The sequence below is a fragment of the Pinus tabuliformis genome, chromosome X (genome assembly GCF_031772625.1).
Source record: "Pinus tabuliformis cultivar Carrire ecotype Pingquan chromosome X, CPIR1, whole genome shotgun sequence".
Lineage (NCBI taxonomy): Eukaryota > Viridiplantae > Streptophyta > Pinopsida > Pinales > Pinaceae > Pinus > Pinus tabuliformis.
In genome coordinates, this window is record NC_142308.1 from 1,586,557,266 (window position 1) to 1,586,563,782 (window position 6,517).

A 6,517-nucleotide genomic window follows, 5' to 3' on the forward strand; every position below is an offset into this window, starting at 1 on the left:
CAATAGTATTTTAAATACCGATTTATTGAAAATGTTTCTCTGGCTCTGATCTCCAACGGTCATTTACAATGCTTGAACTTATGTTGTTAAAACAATAGCTGCAATAGTGCAAGCTCTACTCTCCGTACATAGTTCAGAATGCAAAAGAAAAATCTCACTAATCCCCAAATCTGAGATTGATCCTCTCTCTACCTATAGCCTGAAATCCCTATTACAATAGTGCTTTTAGCATTACAAAATTGCAGAAGAGAAAGAAACCTATTTCTTATTCTACAAACCACTAGTTATAATTTACAGAAATAATTCCAAATAGGAGAGCCATTGAAGAGTAATTATGTTTCCCCCTCGGCCTAGCCCCGATCCAGAGTGGCAACTTCGTAGCACTAAAGCAAAATTCTGAAAGTGGTGGAAGAACCAGGGTAAAGCCACGATTTTATTTGATAGTGCATCCAAAGGAAACCCGAGGATCTCAAGAGCAGGGGGACTAATATATGCCTAGGATGGTCACAGTAAACTCAACTTTAGTTGGGGCTTAGGGCAGAACACCAACAACCAGGCAGAAACCTTAGCACTGCTCAAAGCTTGCTAGCTTGCTCAGGAATGTTAGGATTCCAATAAACTCTCTTAGGTTGTAGCTCGGAGATGCCTGGTAACATATAAATTCAACTATTATTGTAGGTTTAATGGAAGGAATGATGTTTTGGTTCAAGCCAGATAACCACTTTCACTCTATTTCACTCCAGACATGCATGAACACCCTCAGACTACAAGGCTTTAGACCACCAATGCTCACAGTTTAGATATAAGGTGAATATGAGGAATACTAACCACACCAGCAGATGCACAAGACCATGTGATGGCCGACTGCAACTAGTAAAGAAACCTATAAATCTAATCTATTAATGCAAAGACAGGATGACAGCTCTCCTGCATTAGATAGAAAGAAAACTGATTAACCTATTCAGTGATGCAATCAATACTTTAACATAGAGATAAGATGACAATTATCTAGTGTTAAATGCCAAGAGCTCAAGAACACAGCATATCAGGCACAAGCTTAGAACAAGAAGAAAGTGGACAGTGAGCAGTTAACAACAAAAGAAGCTTGTATTAGCTGAAAATGAAGATGAGACGTTGCAAGTGACAAAATGTCTACAGTCTCCAGAAGTTGAACCTTACATCAAATTCCAACCGTGATTACATCTTACTTCTAGATATTTATAAGTTTACCATACTAGGGCACTTGGCTGTTCAGGTATGGAGGGGTCATAATTGACCACCAACTGCATTTAACCACCTGATGGAGTCTCTGAACATGTTTTCTTGCTTCAGTGGGTGAACCCGATTTGTTCAGGTGTTGTGTTGTCCTTTTAGGTTGTTGGAGTGCTCGTACCGGTGGAGTCCATGACTAGTAAATTCAGTTACAGAGTCATGCTTGTCCTTTTCTCCTTTCGGCCATGCTTTCTGTTAAATATGGTTGTTGGGGGTCTGACTGTGACTGATGATGGCGGAGCTGGTCATCTCCTTCTTCGGGCAATAGAATGGTTAGAGGACGTGGAATGCATGGGTAGGTGGACAATTTGGGTGAGCGAGAAGAATGACAGTCATATCAGGGAAAAAATGGCGGAGATGGCTTTGACGGAGGCTATCGGTCAGGATGGGAGCGAGATGTGTTAGGGCCATTGGATCTTTAGTGGACAGATTGGACGGTCATCGAGAAATAGAGTTGCACGGGTGTCTAATGGGAGAGGGTGGTATGTTCGGGCTGTAACGGATTTCATTGCACCGCTTTTAGGTGTTAAGTGGTAAAAACCCAGGACCGAGCGATTCCATTCAATGAATGACACGTAGCAGCAGATGAGAGAGAAAAACCACTCTCATCGCGCGCTATCACTCGATCAGATTGTCGTCGTGATGAATGTGAAGACCATCAAATCTTGCCATAGATGATCTGATGGCAGAGAGTGGTAGAGCAGGTCACCTTTATTGGGTGCAACAGGAGCCGTTGGATCGATGGGGGTGATCAACGACAGGGATGCGATGAGGGGTTTATGAGCGCCTGAGGGCATATGGGTAAGGTTTTGTAGATGCTTTGGGGTTTTGCGCTTGGAGCTAGGGCCAAAAGGGACTTTGTCGGGTTTCGGAAGGCTTATTCAGGAAATGGGAAGGGTTTAAAAGCGGGCGAGGTGGAGGAAGAAAGGGAAAAATGACCAAATGTGAGCCCCTTTGGACACCACCAAACAAAACAAGCTTTTCTCTGACATTAGAAAGTCGGCGCTATATAGCAGGGCTAACATTAGCTCCTTCTGGGGATGAAAGCCTCCCTGTGAGGTTTCAAGAACTGTAGACCACTGCCTTTCACACAAGAACAAGATCAGCAATATTTCCTAGTGTTCCATTAGGAATGGAGTCTAATTAAGCCTATAATGAAACTTGTAAAAAGAACATATTTATAAGGCTAAGGCCTAAATTCCTTAATTAACATAAACTTTCAAAAACCACCCATTGAATGGGCTATCAAAATTGTTTCTCCTTCCAAACTCTGCAGCATGAAAATATTGTTCCCCTGGACCTGAGCGATGACGAATGATCCTATCCATAGAGCATCGAATTTACCAGGATCTCCCTGCCTTTCCTTCAGTGCATCCCATTTGAGAAAACAGTCACCATACTGAGAATTGACCGTTTTTATCTTTCTGTGAAAGGTTTCTTTCTCTTGGTCAATGTGCATGTCAGCCAATTCATCAAAGACTTGTAAAATCTTGTTGATTTGATCACCTACCTCAAAACGTTTAGGGCATTTGACCTTATCAAGTAGAGATGGTTTATACTTCACCCCCTCTCTGTATGCTCTCATCCTTGGATGTTTTTTGTGGAAGCTTTTGTACACCTGCTGAATAACAAGGGTTGTTGTGTACTCGGTTGTGTCATTTGTGGCTTGAACAATTAATATAAATGGTGAATCAATGTATTATTGTGTGGGGGACACAAAGACTTCACCTGCTCCTGTAGCTTTCTTAGAACAAGCCCCATCAAAGAAGGTGTCCCAAATCTGTGAGTTGAATCTTGTGAACCAATTGAGACCGAAATTGGAAAAAGAGATGCGAACGGAGAGGAATAACCAATCGATGAAGGAACATGAAACCATTCCGTTTCGATAGAGGTACGGAGAATGATTGGGGGTGATAAAGTAGGTAAAGTGGTTGGATTTTGCGAGCTGTTTCAACCACTGCTGGATGTGATTACAAGAGCCGAACGAGAATGAATACCACACATAAGAGTCAAGATTGGGCTCCCTGGTGGAATGTTTAACCAATTCATTTCGGATCGATCAAATTGGTACGGAAGTTGTAACATGGGAAAACTACGAAAAACACCACTTATTCTAATAACCCGGTGACCTACCAATTGCAGAAGTAGGATTTCTGGCAAGCAATAAGCACTCGAAGAATACGATTTAGGTGTACCATCTGATCTGGCAAACTCCCTTTTCAGGCTGTGTGGAGGCCAACTGGGCAGGCTTCGTAATGTCAAGACTTAGCTTCTCCATGTCAGCCTTGGGCATTGAATTATGGCTAGCTCCAGTGACTAGGGGACAATTATGAGGGGTTTTATCTTGAACAGACAGAGGAACATAAGATGATGGGGAGCTGACTTCACACTTTTTGATCACTGGGCTGAGAACAACAGCTGGTTGGTCATTTTGCAAATTCACATAGTTAGTGGAAGCTTGGATGGTTTTAGGCTCAAGATCTTCAAAGATAGATTTCTTGAGGGGCTCATTCTTCACTGGTTCAATCAGAGGCATGGGTATTCTTGGCTTCTGAATTTCTGATTGAAAACTGAAAGAAGAAGGGGAATTTTCAAGGCCTCTTACCTCTATGGCTAGAACTTTGAGGATGATGGGATCAATTGTTGATTGCTTTTGCTTATTAGCTTGTTGTTCTGCAGGGGCAGCAGCTTTATGAGCAGGATCTTCTTTGACATTATTCATCATAGATCTCAAATCATATTGGTGCTGATCAATAGTTTGTAGAATAGCTTCACCATCTCGTTCCTGGCTGATCTGACCATTGAATAATGACTTATCATAGGTAACTTTGGTTAAAAAAGTGGTGTTGCCTTTGTCTTCCATACAATGGGTCTCATCATCTTCCTCAAACTGCTCTTCTTCCATGACTGCATTTTGAAACGAGGTCTTCACCCTTTGGTCTTCATTGGCATCTTTGTTTCTTTGCAAAACCTGCCACCGCTCATTTGCCCTTCTATATGGATTTGGATTTGGAAGAGCAAAGGTATCGGGAACCCTTGCTTTCCTAGAATGTTGCTCAACCTTTAATTTGGAAACTTCAGAGGCTAATGACTCTATCATCTTGGCCATTTTATCGATCTTAGGATTTGAAGATGATGAGGGCTCACCCCTCTATCTTCTTCTATCAACATTACCTTTGAGCTTTTCTGCAGCCATGATGTTTGATTCTACTTCCAGTGCTACATCTTGCATATCAACTAAAGAAGCACATATTCTCTCCCTTAATAGTAAACAGAAATAAGAATCGAAGGCATTGGCATAGGTGAGCTTAGCAGAGGTAGGGGTGGGTTTCACTTCAACTGGTATCTTGTTGTACATGCAGTTAAATCTCTTATTGAAATCAGACAATGGCTCACCATTTTCCCTCTGTAAGTTCCAAAATTCAGTATGATAGTAGAGCAGATCTTTCTTATCCCCCCAATGCTTTAGGAACACATCATCTAAGGCCTTAATGTCTGCTAAAGACCTAGGGGTTAATTCTCTGAACCATTTTCTAGCTTCTCCATCTAGGCTTTAGATAAATACCCTCATCCACACATCGTCTTCACTAATATATAGATTATCAACATAGCTATAGAAGGACTCAAGATGTTCTTTTGTTGTGACTCCTTCTGTCCCAGTGAACTTAGGCATGTATTTCTAATATTCTCCTGCAGGCATGGCATTCAAAGGAATAGGCAGGACCAGGGGTCCATACTTAGCGACTATGATTCTTTCCATTTTGGTGGGTGCTTGTGGGCCTGCCATCACTGGGGTAGAGGGAAGGATACTGGCAGTTTGAAAGGTAGGGAGTTGAGAAATGATTGACAAGGCTAAAGGAATATGATGGACTGGAAGGGAGGCTTTCTTTGGACTAAGATCCAAAGGGGAACTTATTGAACAAGGAGCTTTATGAATCTCTGGGAGTATTTCTTTACTGATAGTGCTAGGCTCTATATTTTCAACCTGTGCATGCTCAGTTACAAGCATTTCTTGCAGAGATACATAATATTGTTTAGGCTTACCTGATCCTGATGCTCTGTTTCATGATATCTTGCTTTGCTTGACAATCCTCTCAGGGTCAGGCACTGGGTCAGCTAGTGATTTCTGAGGATTTCTTCGAGTATGTCTCACAAACTAAGCCAGAACTATAATGTGGAGTCGCTAAGAGGTTCGGCCTCCAGTAGAGTCGCTAGATAGATGATTACAACCAAAAATGTGTCTAGACTTTGTCTATCATCAAAGCTGGATCTGTGTCGTTCTCCCATGGAAGCTGAGCTTCAATCTCCTCTCCCTAGTAGCGACGCCAATTATGTTAGGATTCCAAGAAACTCTCCTAGGTTGTAGCTCAGAGATGCTTGGTAACATATAAATTCAACTATTGTTGTAGGTTTAATGGATGGAATGATGGTTTGGTTCAAGCTAGATAACCACTTTCACTCCATTTCACTCCAGATATGCATGAACACCCTCAGACTACATGGCTTTAGACCACCAATGCTCACAGTTTAGATATAAGGTGAATATGAGGAATACTAACCATACCAGCAGATGCACAAGACCATGTGATGGCCAGCTACAACTAGTAAAGAAACCTGTAAATCTAATCTATTAATGCAAATACAGGATGATAGCTCTCCTGCATTAGATAGAAAGAAACCTGATTAACCTATTCAGTGATGCAATCAATACTTTAACATAGAGATAAGATGACAGTTATCTAGTGTTAAACACCAAGAGATCAAAAACACAGCATATCAGGCACAAGCTTAGAACAAGAAGAAAGTGGACAATGAGTAGTTAACAACAAAAGAAGCCTGTATTAGCTGAAGATGAGACGCTGCAAGTGAAAAAATATCTACAGTCTCCAGAAGTTGAACCTTACATCAAATGCCAACCATGATTACATCTTTCTTCTGGATATTTATAAGTTTATCATATTAGGGAGCTTGGCCGTTTAGGTCTGGAGAGGTCATAATTGACCGCCAACTGCATTTAACTGCCTGATGGAGTCTCTGAACGTGTTTGCTTGCTTGAATGGGTGAATCCAATCTATTTAGGTGTTGTGCTGTCCTTTTAGGCTGTTGGAGTGCTCGTACCGATGGAGTCCATGACTGGTAAATTCAGTTATAGAGTCATGCTTGTCCTTTTCTCCTTTCGGCCATGCTTTCTGTTAAATATGGTTGTTGGGGTCTGACTATGACTGATGATGGCAGAGCTGGTCAT